This window comes from Lissotriton vulgaris, chromosome 1_1 (genome assembly GCF_964263255.1).
Source record: "Lissotriton vulgaris chromosome 1_1, aLisVul1.2, whole genome shotgun sequence".
NCBI classification, from domain to species: domain Eukaryota; kingdom Metazoa; phylum Chordata; class Amphibia; order Caudata; family Salamandridae; genus Lissotriton; species Lissotriton vulgaris.
Window position 1 is genome coordinate 227,682,698 of NC_141685.1, and position 18,169 is coordinate 227,700,866.

Genomic DNA, 18,169 nt, shown 5'->3' on the forward strand with positions numbered 1-18,169 from the left:
AGGCAGATGGGTCTGAAGTTCTTGAGGTCTGTCCGCAGAGGTCTTCTTCAGCAGGGGGGTTGATCTGTGTGTGTTTCTAGTTATCAGGGAAGGTAGCAGTTGGTGGTGTGGGTAGTTTGGGAATGATGGAGGTAGTGGCGGCACGCAGAGGTAATGCTCTGGGGTGGTGAGGTGGAGCGGGCATGGCTGGGTGCGGGGTAGTGGAGTCCAACATGCAACAGCAAAGGTGAACATAAATAAATAAATAAATATCTGCCGTTGTGTGTCGGACTCCACTACCTCCCCACCCAGCCCTGCCCCTACCCCGCCTCCTCAACCCACAGAGTTACCTTTGAACGCTGCCAGTGGATGGCAGCTCTTTAGAAGATATTGTGCTGGCAGGGGTCCAAGGGGGTCTCTGAGACGAGGATCTTCATGGTTTTGAGAGTGTCATTCATTGTGGAGAAGTGTGGCTCAATGATTAGAGTGGCAGACCCTGATGCAGAGGTCTAGCCCGGGACCAGGGTTCAATTCCATGCCTCGGCGGGTCTTGGGCTCAAAAATTCCACAAACCTGATAATTCTCGCCTTGGTGCCTATTCTAATCATGGAGTCCCACTCTGCAACTCTAGGCAATAGCTTGCTTAATCTCCACAATGGCCCCCACAACGCTAAGGATGCCTGGCCTCCACCTTGGGGGTGCCCAGGAGTTGGCGCCCCACAGGGAAAGCCAGGATGGGTTCCACAGCGGTATTCGTACAAGCGCCTTGAGACCCTTGCGGGTGAGTAGTGCGCGATACAAGTATCAATTTACATTTTTTTTTTTACATGATGAGCTGGGTCCAGTTGAGCAGGAATGTGGTCCAGTTGAGTAGGGCGTCGTCATTGGGTGCAGGGGTTGCAGGTGTTGTGTGAGTGTCTGTGGTCTTCTGTTGGGTTTCGTAAAGTCCTTGATGTTGGCAAAGAGTTCTTTGATGTTGTGTGTGTTGGCATTGATTCTGTCTTGGAGGGCCATTTTCTTTGTAGTTTGATGAGGAGGTGGTGGGCTGTGACAGCGGCTTTGAAGGCAGCATGGGGTTCTGGGGTTTTGTTGTTCTTCCATCTCTTATTGAGCCATCTACAGGTGCATCTGGCCTGACCCATAAAATATTCATAATTGAGGACACTCATCGCTCATGCTATATTCTGTTTGATGCATGCACACAGTTTCTATGAATCAATCTAAGGATACTAACCTCATTTTTAGCCTCCATTTTCAAACTCCTTCACATTTACAGCACAGTTTAAAATTTTCGATTGTACATTATGCTTCTTTATTTAGATATACTTTCGTAATCTGTTAAAATTAATATTTTTTTTAAGCAGTCGCAGGCCCCCTGGGCAGACTTCACCAAACCCCAGGAGTCCCCGGACAACAGGATAAGAATCACTGCACTAGAAAGTATAGATTTACATGTTTCCACACCCTGAACTGTGGAGGGTTGAGCCTAGTTTCTGATTCAAAGCTACTATTGGTAAATTTTCAGATGTAGGGGAGGTCTCGGCCGCCATAGGAGAGATCTTCATATAGTAAAGATTATTTTACATGAACAACAAAATAGAAAATGTCACAGCACTATTTAGTTAATTTTGAATTACATATTTAATTGATGTAAATATTTCCTTAAAAATATTTCTAAAAAGTTATTTTAAAGAAACACACCTAAATTAAAATGTTTATATTTATTCATTATATATTTGAAATTACTAAATCTTCTGTATTTATAATTTTGTTTGAAACAATACAATTACATTTATTTTTAAATTAAACACATTTAACATAAAATATTCTTTTGCGTTTCATTAAATTATGACACCTCCAATTACCCAAACCCCATTAGAAACACACATTTTACGCTTGCTAGATAAAACTCTACATGAAAACATAATAGTTTTGCATGAAACTCACATGAGCACACATAGACTCCAAGGAACAGAAGAAGATTAGCAGGCGTCATTGTTGTGTTGTGGGTGGTTAATCAGGTTCTTCACAACTGAAACCCTGAAAATAGAGTAAGAAACATTTTGATGCTTTTGAGCATGGGCCATAAAAACTGGTAACACTGTAGAGTTTGAACATTGCATGACTTCAACACTTTATAAAAAAAGAAAATAAATAGAATGTTTTTACCCAAAGTGCCCCCTTTTCAAGTTTCCCCATTTGGAAGATAAATGACACTAATTATTTAAGATACTTTACATCTGTCACTCCTGCCCCCATTCACTCACCAATAACAATTTAATCTTACCTTGCAGCAGGAATCAAGCTAAAGGAAGGACTATTTCTCTTAGCAAGGAGGGACACGTTTTCAGAGAGTGAGGCAGACCCTGATACTTGGTGAATGGATTCGATTGGAAACGCATGCCCAACAAGGGCCCTGAAGGTTCTGGGCCTATAAAAGGTCTACTGGCACAAAGATAGTTATACCAATGGACTTAACTGTGATTACTCTTTCCTATGAGACACCTTCGGGTGAGAGACAGTTTCAGAAACTACCACATAATTTTATATAGGCCATTCCAGTAAATAAATGGACTTAGTGCAGCCCTCCTCCTCTGCGTGCCTTGCAGTGTGGCCCTCTCTTTCTTACGCAGCTGGGGGTGCATTACACCCGAAGGTTGGACGCCTCGCAGAATTGTGTTGTGTTTTTTGGTTTTCCTTCTGTTGTCTGACTCACATGCCTGGTATTTGGTGCACAAGACCAAACTGATTCCTTTCACTCTGTGTTCTCCATGCAGGCTAGAAGTGTGACCCATGCCCAGAGGAGACAGCAAGCTCCTCAGGAAATTTTGTAAATAAATCCAGGTCTTTGAGTGGGTATACCCCTACCACCATCAGACCCAGAGGTAATAAAAACTGACATTGAACCGACCCTTCTATTCTTGTCCTTACCTTCAATAGCAAAACTACTGATCGATTTCTGAACAATTGAATGCAAAAAAGGTTAAGATAATCAATGTCCTGTTTATGTGTCACGTTTTACTTAATCTTGCTTTTGTAGCAATTATCCATCACAGCGAACACCCGCTACACTCTTCGCTGCGTCGGGGCAACAAAGGGGGAAGAAGTGTACAGACTCCTTAGATGAATCAAACGGGGGCCGCTCCCAAGTCATAAATTTGATTTGTGGAAATTAACATGGAAAGGCTGGCATACTGGTCTCAACAAACAGGGCCAGAGTCTGCCAAAAAGGAATTTAAACTAGTGGCCAAGAGCCACTCATTACTGGTTTGGCAGGCAAACCGTGAACTTACAGAGGCAAAATGGCTGAAGATTTTTGAGCTGCTGGCACAAAGCAAATCCCAAGAATTTTGGCAATATCTAAACAAGATAATTCATGGGACCTCTAATAGAGATAACCCATTAGATGCAAGCACCTGGATAGCCCATGTGGAAACCCTTTTCACTGATGTCTCAAAATGTTAATCCATCAGATAGAACAACAATACTAGGGGGGGGATCTGACAACATCACAACAAATCCTACGGAACCTCTGGTCGATTCTACCTACCTAGACAAACAAGTAATCCGAACCATCTTGAAATGAATACGTCAAAATGGAGCACCCGGCCCTAATGGCCTGCCTGGCTCCCTCTTCAGGGAGGACATCGACTTCTGGGCTATAAATTTGGCTCAGCAGTGCATGTTTCAGGAGGATGTTCCAGACTTCTGGAGGGGGTCACTGCTGCATCCAAAATACAAAAAAGGGCCAAGCACTGATCTCAGGAATTATAGTATGATTGTCTGACTGGACATTGAGGGCAAGGCTTATGCAAGCACTCTCTTGGCGGAACTAGCAGATTGGGATCGCAGGAAAGGTCTCCTCCCCTTCAACGAGACCGGGTTCCGATCAGGAGATTCCACCATAGATAACATCATTGCCCTATCATACCTAGTACACCAAGTGGTGGATCATGGCACCCTGCTGCTTTTTGCTTGTTTTATTGATTATACAGCAGCATTAGATGTGGTAGACCGCAACATCCTATGGCAGAAATTGGCATGATGGAGCATCAGCCCGTTGCTGCTACAAGCCATTAGATCCCTTTATTCACGGACCTGGGTGAGAGTTAAACTCTCATGTGACTCTGCTACAGAAAAAATCACCATGGATCGCGGGCTAAAGCAGTGTTGTGTCCTCGCCCTGTTGCTCTTTAATTTATATACAGCCTATAAGGGCAGTGCTCAGCACGGAGCCACTCTAGCAACCCCCAGGATCAGACAAAATAGGATCCAGCTGATGCAATATGCTGACGACCTGGCCCTCTTGGATCACACCAAGATTGGTCTCCAAAAAGCATCAACTGCACTCTCAGAGTACAACGGCACCAACAAGCAGGTCGCCAATCCAAAACATCCAAGATATTGTTCTTTGGCCACTATCTGAAAAAAAAGTGGCAAAATGGAGGCTGGGACAATTAATCCTGAATTGTGCTCAATCGTCTAACTATCTTGGGGTTTGGATCTGTGAAACTGGCCGCTCACGGATCCATCGCCACAAGTTCCAGCAGAATGGGAAAATGGTCACCTACGCTATCTGCAAACTCTATGCCATTTTAGAAAGCCCAACAACAATGGCCATTCAAAAAAATCTTGAGGGCAAAACTACTACCATCACTCAACTATGCACTACAAGCGTTTCCAGGTAAATTGGCACAGGGCCAGGAAAAGATACGTTGTGCAGCTTTGTGCAACTTACAAATAGTTATTTCGTCTACCAACCTGCACCAGAATACTTTCTTTCATCTGGAATTCAATCTCAACCGACAAACTTTGGAAGGATTAGCGGCTCTAGCGAAATACTTTTATTTAACAACTGCGGCACAAGAGCACTCGATGAAGGCTGTTATAAACTAGATCTTTCAACAACCTGGCAATCCCTGGTCTACTGGCATCACCTCAGCTAAAGAACTCTTTAAACTAGCCACAGAGAATTGGGACTCCAACATAATTAAGTATAATACCATCACAATAGCAATAAAAAAGCAAGTACGATCATGCACTCGTATGGTGGACATTGAAGCTCTGGCAGCCAGAGGCTTTCACGAGACCTAAAGTTCCCCCCACACTTCACTTGGCCATAAACTACAACTTACGCAGCCAGTGGGGAGACTAGCCCTGCATAGGATTCTTGCAGTCAGATTATATCCCCTCACCCTAAAAGAACTGTATCCAATGGTGCAAGTAAGACCGGTCGTCATGGAGTGTCGCCTCTGCAACTATAAACGAGAGTCGCTGGCTCACATCTTACTTTGCTGTCCCGCCCTGCGGCTAGTTCGCCGAATCCACCTAAAGCCCATTCTCCTTCAACTGGGCATGCGCACAGCAAATGAGGCAGTCCAACAGTTATATTTATTGGACACTGTAAAGCACATGGCCAACTTTGCTAAGTTTATTTTTCAGAACCTCTCAGCTCTTATGGATAAGTCGATATTGGTTGTCCGCAGCAAACATCCGGGAAAGGGGCCTACCTAGTTTGGTCACCAATGAAATACTGACCTGCTGCACCTAAAAGACTTATTATTTCCATTGTTTAAACTGAAAAACAGCAAAGGAGGTTTTATGAATATGTCATGTACATATATTTATCCGCTTTTATTCTTTTTTATATTTATATATATATATATTGGTTGCTTTGTATTGGTTTTTATTAACCACACAAATAATTAATTCATTCATTCATTCAATCATTCATTCCCTAGGAATGTTAGCTATTTCCAGGATGGTTTTATTAATTTGTTTATTTATTTTTCTGTGTAGCATGTTGCTTTTGTATAGTTCCTTCTCTGAACTGAGTCTCCTTCGGGTGTTTATAATGGGCCATGAGCGACAGCACCGGAGCTGAGACAGAAGACGGTGCCAGCTTCTCACTGTGCCTGTCAATGCGTCAAAAAGGTGTTCGGAATTCAGGGTCATCCAATCTTTGACCTCTATGCTGAGCGTACAGAGCAATGATAATTTATTCCAGTTGCAATTATGATTCTGTGTATATGTGTGTGAAGGAGATGTACAAGGTGAACGTAAAACAAAATGAGATGCAAGGATGTGCTTTCAGGAGAGAGAAAAAAAGGGGGTGCTGAAGAGCAAAGGGATGAGGTTTAGGCCTGGGTGAAATTTTAATTATACCAGCTTTTTGCAGGTTACACTTGTTACAATCAATCAATCAATCAATCAATCAATCAATCAGTAGATTTGTAGAGTGCTACTTGTGAACCTGAAATGATACCATTCCTCCACATATCGTAATTACACACTGTTTATGGAAACCGTCACATTTTACTGTGAAGCATGGAAAAGCAGAACTGAGAGCCTGTTATTCACGGTGCTTTTTTTGCTGCAACTTAAGATAAAAAATGTAAATATGGACTCATTTTGGCTCAAATATACTGTCAAATGACTGATTCGCTTTTCACGCAATCACGTGAAAACAAAATACATACATTTTGCACATCCCTATTGAGGTTTAAGATGTGCAGGTGGAAGAGATGTGAAGAGAAAAAGGGCATCAATGTCTAACATAGAGTGAACATAACAGGAGTGATTGAGACACAATGAAATAACTAATCATTCTATAGGCCTCAGTAATGATGCTGCTGCATTCTATGGATGTCACTTTGTTTCCATGGTTGCCCTTTTGCCTGATGCTGTGCTATGATGTCCCAGTGTCAGGTGCAGAGTTGGAATGTTACTACTTAAAGGTTTGAGATGCAACTGTTTACCTCTGATGGCTCAGCAAGTGTGACCTGCTTCTGCGTAGTCCTTCAATAAATCCTGCTTCAATTAAACCAGTGTTGGACTCTATCACTACAGATTCACAATCTCATGATTTCAGAAATAAAACATTTTCAATAATATTTACCACAAAATCATTGATGTTACTCATTTTTCTTAAACAGCTCATTACCACTGACAAAGCCAATAGTCCTAGCTGGTGCTAGGTATATGTCAATTGTTGCATTATATATCTTATGTTTGTAGTTTTATATAGAGCACAAACTTGGCCAAAAGGCATTGGATCACTTAACACGTGCACCAGATTACTTTACACAAGGTCAGATTAATTTTCCTTACTTTTAGGCACAAGGGAGATTATGTGATTTGCCCAGAATCATAGGATGTTGAGCTGATGAAAGTACTTAAACCTGGTGACCCAGTTCCAAAGTCGGCAGTTCTGATCATTAGGCCACGTCTCTTTCCCAATCCCAAAATGCCCATTTCCCATATCTGGATGCAGAAACAGAAAGCTTAGAGGGGAACCAAAATACAGCTTAGGTGGCACACAGTGGAAACCACAGAAATGTAGTTTGTATGATTAAGCCATGTGCCTAGGCTACATCCCCTTGTGGCACCCCTACTTTTGTTTTATACTACCTTAAGCACTGAATTACACTATTCTGAGATACTGACCCAGAAAAAAAGTCTTCCTACTGTATAAAAAATGTCAATTATGAATTATCCACATTTGCTATATTTTATAGTCTTTCTGCGACTTCCGTTTGGAAGAAAAGTTGGAGTTCAACCAGGAAATTGAAAGAATAGTTTCTTGTTTTTATGAGCTGTATGTGTGACCCCGTTTGCAGATTTTCCTTTTGTGATTCAGCTGGCGGAGTTAGCTCATTTGGGACTGAAAAGACTTTAATGAAAAACACAAAACAACTAGTTTCAGAACGCAAAAGGCAATTGCAATACAAACAAGCAATGGTATAGCAAATAGGACTTGCCTTTGGGACCTTATAAGTGCTTAGCCAGAGATATTGACTTTGCCTTTGCCTTTAAACTGTGCTGTACAGAAGTTTGCAGTTAGTCAGTGAGAGAGTCAGTTAGTCAGCCAGTCAGTGAGAGAGAGAGTGAGAGTAATTCAGTCAGTCAGGGAGAGTCAGTCAGTGCAGCATGGGGCACAAGGAATGAGAAGAGCAGGGTGAGGCACAAGGAGGGAGAGTGAGAAGAGCAGCATGGGGCAAAAGAAAAGGAGAGTGAGGAGAAGAGAAGAGAAGAGCAGCGTGAGGCAGAAGAAAGGAGAGTGAGGAGAAGAACAGTGTTAGGCACAAGGACGGAGAGTGAGGAGGAGATTAGCATGAGGCAGAAGGAAGGAGAGTGAGGAGAAGAGAAGCGTGAGACAGAAGGAAGGAGAGTGAGGAGAAGAGCAGTGTCAGGCACAAGGACGGAGAGTGAGAAGAGCAGGGTGAGGCAAAAGAAAATGAGAGTGAGGAGAAGAGAAGCGTGAGGCAGAAGGAAGGAGAGTGAGGAGAAGAGAAGCGTGAGGCAGAAGGAAGGAGAGTGAGGAGAAGAGCAGTGTCAGGCACAAGGACGGAGAGTGAGAAGAGCAGGGTGAGGCAAAAGAAAATGAGAGTGAGGAGAAGAGAAGCGTGAGGCAGAAGGAAGGAGAGTGAGGAGAAGAGAAGCGTGAGGCAGAAGGAAGAAGAGTGAGAAGAGCAGGGTGAGGCAAAAGAAAATGAGAGTGAGGAGAAGAGAAGCGTGAGGCAGAAGGAAGGAGAGTGAGGAGAAGAGAAGCGTGAGGCAGAAGGAAGGAGAGTGAGGAGAAGAGCAGTGTCAGGCACAAGGACGGAGAGTGAGAAGAGCAGGGTGAGGCAAAAGAAAATGAGAGTGAGGAGAAGAGAAGCGTGAGGCAGAAGGAAGGAGAGTGAGGAGAAGAGAAGCGTGAGGCAGAAGGAAGGAGAGTGAGGAGAAGAGCAGTGTCAGGCACAAGGACGGAGAGTGAGCAGGAGATTAGCATGTTGGCAGAAGGATGGAAAGTGAGGAGAAGAGCAGCCTGAGGCAGAAAGACAGGGAGTGAGGATAATCGCAGCATGAGGCACATGGAAGCAGAGTGATAAGAGCAGCGTGAGATATATGAAAGGAGATTGAGAAGAGGAGTGTGAGGCACACACTGCTTGACTTCAAACACACATGGCTTGCTTTGTTCTGTGTGGGTGACCTGCCTTCTTCAATAAATACCCTCGTGAAGGATGCACGACTGGATGCTGCAAGGCATGCCATCATAAATGGCACAACTCATTCCCACCAATGAAGCCTCCCTTCTGGAGAGTGTGCAATTAGTACCTTGATACATGCTTCCTCGTGAACCCTGAACACTGATACATAGTCCAAGCGCAGGTGAGAGGTAATTCAGTCTTCATTACACCCATTCAGCGACAACCGACCGTCTTCCGTCACAGCGCTATTAGTACTGTACTAAAGCCCTGCTCACACACGCGAGTTAAGTGAACCCCTCCGCAGACCCACATGGCGTTGTAAAGGTGATGGTTCCCCAGGGGCTGGCTGGCCGAGGTGTAGCACTGAATATGCAGACATGAGGGTCCTTCAACAGCTCCCTCTGTCACCCCGGGGAGGGCCAAGCCATGCATCGCTAGCAGCAGCACAGACCTCAGCACGTGACTGAGACAAACAGCCAAACTCAGTGGGCAGAGATTCCTATGTGTATACCACCCCATGAAGCCGCATCCCTATGGCATGTCAACAGTGCTGTTCCCTGGTTCGTGACGATTAGGGGTTGTTCTTAGCCCCACCTGGGCGCTGTCCCGCGGGTTCATTAGAGTAACCCCTCCAGTGTCACCCAAACACACAAAAAAGTGCCTGCAAGCCAATGTTTCATCCCAAATTGTACAAATGTGTAAAGTGAATCTTAGATTCTGGCCTGCTAAGCCAAAGAGCCACGCACTCATTAGTAAGCAGCCTCCTACTATGAAGGCCGCACGGTGGAGTGAATGGGACACAAGAAGTGTCTCTCCTCCTCAGTGCACCACAGAACAAACGCCAATCAAATTAATTAGCGACCCATTTGTGTTCTGTGCTGCACGGCCATAAGAGTGGCATGTGTTTAAATATTGCCCCACGGAAGTACTGAGCAAGTGGGCTAAATCCCAAACTATGCAAAAGTGTAAAGTGAACCTTTGCTCCTGGCCTGCTAAGCTGAATAGCTGCGCGCTCATTAGTAAGCAACCTCCTACTATGATAGCCGCGCGCTGGAGTGAACCGGGCACCGAGAAGTGTCTCAACTCCTCATCGCATAATAAAATGAACGCCAATCAAATGAATAGCGAGCCATTTGTGTTCTGTGCTGAGTGGCCCAAGCAATAGTGGCATGTGTTCAAATATTGCCCCACGGAGGTCCGGAGCAAATAATCAGTGAGCTAAATCCCAAATTGTACAAATGTGTAAAGTGAATCTTGGATTCTGACCTGCTAAGCCAAAGAGCCACGCACTCATTAGTAAGCAGCCTCCTACTATGAAGGCCGCACGGTGGAGTGAATGGGGCACAAGAAGTGTCTCTCCTCCTCAGTGCACCACAGAACAAACGCCAATCAAATTAATTAGCGACCATTTGTGTTCTGTGCTGAACGGCCATAAGAGTGGCATGTGTTTAAATATTGCCCCACAGAAGTACTGAGCAAGTGGGCTAAATCCCAAACTATGCAAAAGTGTAAAGTGAACCTTTGCTCCTGGCCTGCTAAGCTGAATAGCTGCACGCTCATTAGTAAGCAGCCTCCTACTATGATGGCCGCGCGCTGGAGTGAACCGGGCACCAAGAAGTGTCTCAACTCCTCATCGCATAATAAAATGAACGCCAATCAAATGAATAGCGAGCCATTTGTGTTCTGTGCTGAGTGGCCCAAGCAATAGTGGCATGTGTTTAAATATTGCCCCACGGAGGTCCGGAGCAAATAATCAGTGAGCTAAATCCCCAATTGTACAAAGGTGTAAAGTGAACCTTGGCTCCTAGCGTGCTTATTAGTAAGCAGCCTCCTACTATAATGGCCGCGCGCTGGAGTGAACCGGGCACCGAGAAGTGTCTCTCCTCCTCAGCGCACAACAGAATGAAAGCCAATGAAATTAACCACATCGCTGCTTGAAAGATTCCTCTGCTGTGCTGGACAGCAATAAAAAAACGGGTGTGGCTCGTCATGAGCACAGGAGCACTGTACTCCATGACGAGCTGAGCATGGAAGGGGTTAATTAGCGACCCATTTGTGTTCTGTGCTGAACGGCCCCACTAAGAGTGGCATGTGTTTAAATATTGCCCCACGGAGGTACTGAGCAAGTAATCAGTGGGCTAAAATGGTGCGGCATAATGACATATGAAGAGAATCTGAGCTCATAGCAAGTGCGTCCCGAAAGTTAAAACGAACTGCGCATGTAACTTAAAAGAAGCGTGGCCGCGCGAAAGCTAAACAAAGAAAAACAACCTTTGAAAGCTGACGTGAAACAGATGGCACACTGGGCGCCGCTGCTCTTACCCGCAAGCCGTAGGCCGTGGACGGATACATTTCCTGGGAAAGGTGGGACATGCACCCACATTTGCCCAATTGCGTGCTGTCTTGGCACGCAAAGCCCAATAGGAAAAAAGCTAAACAAAAAAAAACACACGCATGAGCGTATGAAAAGTCTGTGTGATTCCAAGAGGTCATTTTCTAGCTCAGCGTATGCGCGCTGCGCTAGGCTCGACCTAAAAAGGTCAGGAATGAGAGATGTCACAGAGGAAATAGGGTATCTTCAAACTATGATTCGGCACTGGGCCAAACAAAGTAAATTGATTTTTAAATATTTTATTAAAGACAGTTTTAAAGCACGGCAATGTAGGGAAGGCATTTTAGACACTTTACTCACTAAAGCACCTCAAGTAAAATAAATTAAATCATTAATTCCCTCCGATGATTTCATGACTGTGGTGCAATCTCTGTTCCTCTCCAAACTGGACTATGGTAATGCCATTCTCAAAGGGATGCCAAAAACTCACTTTTCACCCCTTAGGTGGGAAACAACCATTACAACGCGGATGTTACAATGCGTTGCCATTACAATGCGGTTGTTATAATGCAACTACCATAACAAACCATGGCATTGCAATGCATATGCTTTTACCACACATGCCTTTACAACTAATGTTGTTATAAAGGCATGAATGGTAAAGGCATATGTGTTTTACATGTAAGTACAAGGTAAGTATAGGGTTTAGGGTGGGTTTCGGGGTGTAGGGGTATAGATTTTGGGGTGCCAGGGTTCATTTTAGGGTCAGGATGAATTTTTTTTTGGGGTCGCAAGGGTAATTTTAGTGTTCAGGGTGAGTTTAGGTTTAGGGGTGCCAAGTTTAATTTTAGGGTTTAGGGTGGGTTTGGTTTTGGGGTGCTAAGAGTAATTTTAGGGTTCTGGTTGGGTATGGGTTTTGGGGTGTCAGTGGTAGTTTTAGGGTTCAGGGTGGGTATGGGTTTTGGGGTGCCATGGGTAATTTTAGGGTTCTGGGTGGGGATGGGTTTTGGGGTGCCAAGTTTAATTTTAGGGTTCGGGTGGGTTTGGGCTTTGGGGTGCCAGGGGTAATTTTAGGGTTTATGGTGGGTTTGGGTTTTGGGGTGCCAGGTTTACTTTTAGGGTTTGGGGTGCCAGCGGTAATTTAGGGTTACGTTGTATTTGGGTTTTGGGGTGCCAGGGGTAATTTTAGGGTTCAGGGTGGGTATGGGTTTTGGGGTGTGAGGGGTAATTTTAGGGTTCAGGGTAGGTTTAGGGGTGCCAGTGGAAATTTTAGGGTTAAGGGTATGGTTGGGTTTTGATGGGCCAGGGTTAATTTTAGGGTTCAGGATGGGAATGGGTTTTGGGGTGTCAGGGGTAATTTTAGGGTTTAGGGTGTGTTTGGGTTTTGGGGTGCTAGGGTTAATTTTGGGGTTCAGCATGTGTTTGGGTTTTGGGGTGCCAGCGTTAATTTTGGGGCTCATGGTGGGCATTAGTTTTGGAGTGTTAGGGGTATTTTTAGGGTTCAGGGTGTGTTTGGGTTTTGGAGTTTCAGGGGTGATTTTAGGTTTTAGGGTGTTTTTGTGCTTTGGGGTGTCAGGTGTATTCTTAGGGTTTAGGGTGCATTTGGAATTTGGGGTGCCAGGTGTAATTTTAGGGTTTAGGGTGAGTTTGGGATTTGGGGTGCCAGAGGTAATTTTGGGGTTCAGGTTGGGTATGGGTTTTGGGATGTCAGGGATAATTAAAGGTTTAGGCAGTATGGGTACTGGGATAGTAAGGATAATATATTAACCAATAAATAATCCACATAGACATTCAAGTAGCTACTCACCAAGCCATGCAGCCGCTTACGCACCAACTAACAGACTGATAAAGACATTCACACACTTTAGTCACTAACCCATGCATTCAGTAAGACACATTTAATCACTCATATATACAGTCAGTCACACACCTACTAAATCATTCATTCAGATACTCATACACCCACTCATAATTCAATACACCTTGGCACATATCTATACTAATATAATAAAGAGCGAGCCCAAACCTTTGAGGCGGGTAATCTCAGGAACCACAGCACCAATCACAACACCCAATACAGCGTTGGAAAGGGCAGTTGCAGCAGAAGGACATAGGCTATGCAGACGCCCACCATATACATTTAAAAGGTAAAAGAACCGTGCCAGCAAAGTAGTCCCTTGTGGGCGTGTCTGCGTTGTGCTGTGGGCGTGTGCTGGGGGCGTGACAAACGCTGGGGGCGTGTGGTACGTTCCGCCCTTCATGCCATGTCTCATATCGTGTGCTGTGGGCGTGTGCTGGGGCGTGGGCGTGTGCGGGGCGCGGGATTATGGGAAAAAAAAGCAAGCGTTGTGCCCAATATTTCATTGTTTTTTCTTCCCAGGTTCTGTACATTCCAGCTCCGGGTGTGCTTGCCCCGCGCTCCCAGTGACGTGCACCTGCTTTACTGTATGGAGGTTAGGCATGGCGCTATTCCCAAGGGCCGGAAGGAGCGCAAACAGGGGCTATTGTGCCGGAAATGTAATCTCGCCTTACTTCTGGTGACGCCTGAAGCTCACACTGGAGATCTTCCACTCCTGTTGCGCACAGGCCTCGCGCCACGCACATCCGGACACAAGGCCCGCCTCCACGAAAATAGCAAGAAAGGGACTATCCCTCCCCCGGGAATATGTGGTGATATTCCGCAAACCAACCATCATTCCGCAGTTTTTATAACGCAGGACTATTACTCTGCAAAGACATAATTTCTAAAACTTTTACAACGCTGGACTATTACTCCGCAAAGACATAATTTCTAAAACTTTTACAACGCATATGACTTTATAACGCATGCCATTATAACACAAATGCATGTGTGGTAAAGTCTTATACATTGTAAAAGTACATTATAAAAACATCAAATATATGTTTGTATATATGTGTATTTATACATATATATATATATATATATATATATATATATGTATTTATGTATATTACCTACTGGCGGTCGCCAGTAGGTAGTTATAGTTAGGACCTAGTTTCCATAGGAAATCCGCAACATTCTATTTAGATTAACTTTGGCGCCGGTGGATGAATCTTTGCGAATTTCACAAAGAAGATGGCTCGCTCCGTTCCGCTCCTTCCCTGAAAGTTTTGGGGGGATTCGTCAAGTGGGGGCTGAGATAAAAGGGGGGTCCCAAAACGTGTTTTCCCCATGTTATTTTCCGTTGGACATTTAGACACGGCTACAGCCCGAACGGCTGAATGGAATTACATGAAATTTGTCAAAAAGGTAGAGTCCGGCTCGCAGATCACGCTTTTCTATAAATGGTGTAAATCCGTCCAGTAGTTGCTGAGAAAATTAAAGTTGAAATCAATTATATATCTATAAGTGCACACGGGTACGCGCACGGAATTCTGATTTGCTGTTTGCCGTCCGTCAACATTCGATTCGGAGGAAATCAGGAAGTGTTGACCGCCATTTTGTCAGTGCGAGTCAGCATATTGTAGTGAACAAAGGGGCAGAACATGGAAAGGCAACAAGGTAGAGACTCCCTGACCCCCTAGGTTTTCTCAGGGGGTCCATTAAGGACCCCCAAGGCCCAAAAATTGTTTTATTTTTTTACAAAATCTCGAGGTGCGTGCACTTTGCGCGCACCACGTTTTACAAGACTGTGAAAAACTATGGTGGAGAGCGTGGAAAGGGGGCAGGGTGGACACTCCCTGACCCCTTAGGTTTTCTCAGGGGGTCCATTAAGGACCCCCAAAGTCAAAAAGAAACAGTTCTTTTTTGCAAAAAAGTTGTGGGGGGCGTGTACCCGTTCGCGCACCGCTATTTACAAGAGTGTGAAAAACTATAGCGGAGAGGGTGGAAAGGGAGCAGGGTGGAGACTCTCTGACCCCTAGGTTTTCTCAGGGGGTCCATTAAGGACCCCCAAAGCAAAAAATAATTTTTCTTTTTTTTGCATTAAAGTTGCGGGGTGCGCGCACCCTGTCGCGCACCGCTATTTACAAGAGTGTGAAAAACGAAAGTGGAGAGTGTGGAAAGGGGGCAGGGTGGATACTCCCTGACCCCCTGGGTTTTCTCAGGGGGTCCATTAAGGAACCCAAAGCCAAAAAGAAACATTTTCTTTTGAAACCTTTAATTCTAAAGGTCGGGAAAAGATTGGTTAAGAGTACAATTAAGTAATTTGCAAAATAAGGACTTTACTCATAGTATTTGGCCACGCGGAAAAGTATGTCAGAACAAAATGACTACTTCAGATAAATGTTGTTAGAACATGCTTGTACGGAAGTTTATTGAGAGGTATTTAAAAATAAGTGATATTGTTTTATTACTTTGTGATTGTTGAAGATATAGCATCCTCACACAAGAAATTGCGATTTAGAGAAAAACATTTAAGACATGTTTTTTTCAAATATTTACATTATGTATTCAAATGTTGTATGGGTTTTTTTAAACACAATCATTTTGATTGTGTTTTTTTTGCCCGCTGTCATATGATGAGTAGTGTTGAACTCACTATTTATAGTGAAAATCAATATATTATGAGAACAGCAAAAATAAACCATATAACATATTGTACAAGTTATTTTGCTATATTGTATTCAGAAACATTTATTATAACTGATTTGTTTATTCTCTTCCACAGATATTACATTTATAAGGTAAGTACGACTAATAAAAAATACTTTTTCATTAGTTTTTTATTTCTCTTTCTCCCTATCCTTCCCTCACTCCCTCTCTCTTACCCTCACTCCCTTCATCCCCTTTCTGTGTAAGTCCCCTTCTCTCATGCTCACTCCTTTTAACTCATCCACATTTCATCATTTACCTTTCTTTGCTCCTTCCCTGAGTCCTCTTCTGTCACTGTTTCCTTCACTCCCTCTATCTCTTCACTTTCTCACTCCCCTTGTCTCATGCTCACTCACTTTTATCCACCCTCTATCACCCCTGTTTCCTCAACCTCAATGCCCTTCTCTTACCCTAGCCTAATCCTTGTACCCTTACTCCGCTTCCATCACATATCCTCATTCCCCATATTTCAATCCATACTTCAGTCCCCTTAGCCTACTCTATTTATCTTTATCCGTTCCTTACACTCCTTCCCTGTCTCTGCCCCGTTCACCTTCTCTCACTCACCCTTCCTCACTCTGTTTCTCTTAGTGTCCTTCCCTTATTTTTTCAATATCCTTAACTCACTCCCCTACCCTTAGTCCCTTTGTTTTAGACACTGTTTCTGTTGCCTTCCATCACTCATCACACTCTCCTTTCCTCCCTCACCATACTTTCCTTTCCACAGTCCTTCCTTCAGTGCCTTCCTCTCCTTCACTCAGTCATCTTAGTCATTGATTTATACACTACACATTCTGCCTCTCTCTCTCTCTCCCTCACTCTTCCTTTCTTTCACTTTCTGTTTCCTGCACTCCTACTTTCTTTTGTTTTATGAAAGGTAGATTATAACTCTATTTTTTCTTTTCTTCCAGAGATAGTATGATTTAAAAGAAATTTACTATTAGTTTGTTACTATTTGTAAGGTAAGTATGACAAACAAAAATACTTTTTCATCACTCTCTTACTACTCTTTCTCTCTTGGTTATTGTTAAATCTATCTCTTATTCACCTTCCTTAACTCTTTTTACTTTCCTTTAGTTTCCTTTACTTATTCCCATTATTTCCCTTCTTTCTTCTTTATAGTCTTTCTGTCATTATTAATACTGTTTTTTTAGCCACACTCACCTTGTCTAACTACCTTTTTCTCTCTCTGTTCCTTACTTACTTTAATTCCTCAGGGGCAGATTTAGAAGCCCATTGCACCTCTTTTATACCTCCTGTGTGTCACTTTTCTTACGCAGTGGCAGCGCAAAAGAAGCACCATAGTGCAGGGAGATGCATCACGTTCTAAAACCCTGCAGCACATGAAACCAGTGTCAGGTTTCATGTGGGCATTTCCACGCAGGAGTGTGCGTTCCGTCACAAGAACCCCCTTGAAAAGTGATTCAGTGAAATCTACAAGATTTCACTGAGTCACTTCACCAACGCTGATGTGTCAAAACATTGCACCTGTTGAAGCAACTGTAAAGGTTGACGTACCACGTTACAGATAGAGCAAGTTTGAAAAGTGCTGGAGTTGCGTCCTGCATGGAACACAATTTCAAAAATGTGCCAACTTTCAGCCCTAGATGTGACACACATCTGTTTATTCCTGCGCCATGGTGCACCACATTGCAAATGCGGTGCATCATGAGTGGTGCAAGGATTGACTTGTGTGTCGCATCTTTCCTGGCGCATCTCTACTATTTTGCAGAGATGTGTTGGGTAACATAAATCTGTCTCGCTGTTCCATTCCCTCTCTATGCTTTCCTAAGTCCTTTCATTCCCTTGCTCAATTTTTTAATCACTTATTTCCCACTTCTCACTTTCACTTACCTCCCTTTTATCATCCTCAAATCCACTTCCTTTATCATCTTTCCATTTATTTTACCTTCACTCCCCTAACCCTACTCTATGTATCTCTCTTTGTCCCTTACTCTCCTTCCATATGTCCATCCTCACTCTCCTTCTGTGACTCCTTCATGTTTACTTTCTTTTCCATACTGCTCTTCCCATAATTTTTAATTTCCCTTAACTCACTACCCTATCTTTAGACATCTTGGGGCAGATTTACAAGCCCTTTACGCCTCTTTTGCGCCGCCGTTGGGTCACTTTTGTGACGCAGCAGCGGTGCAAAAGATGCACCATGGTGCGGGCTATTTACAACGTAACGCATCTGGGAGATGAGTCACGTTGTAAAGCCCTGCGCCTTAAGGAGGCATTCTGGTGCAGGGGGGGGGGCGTTCCTGCGCAGCAACGCCTGCTAAAAGTGGCTGAGTGAAATCTACAAGATTTCACTCAATCTCTTTTAGG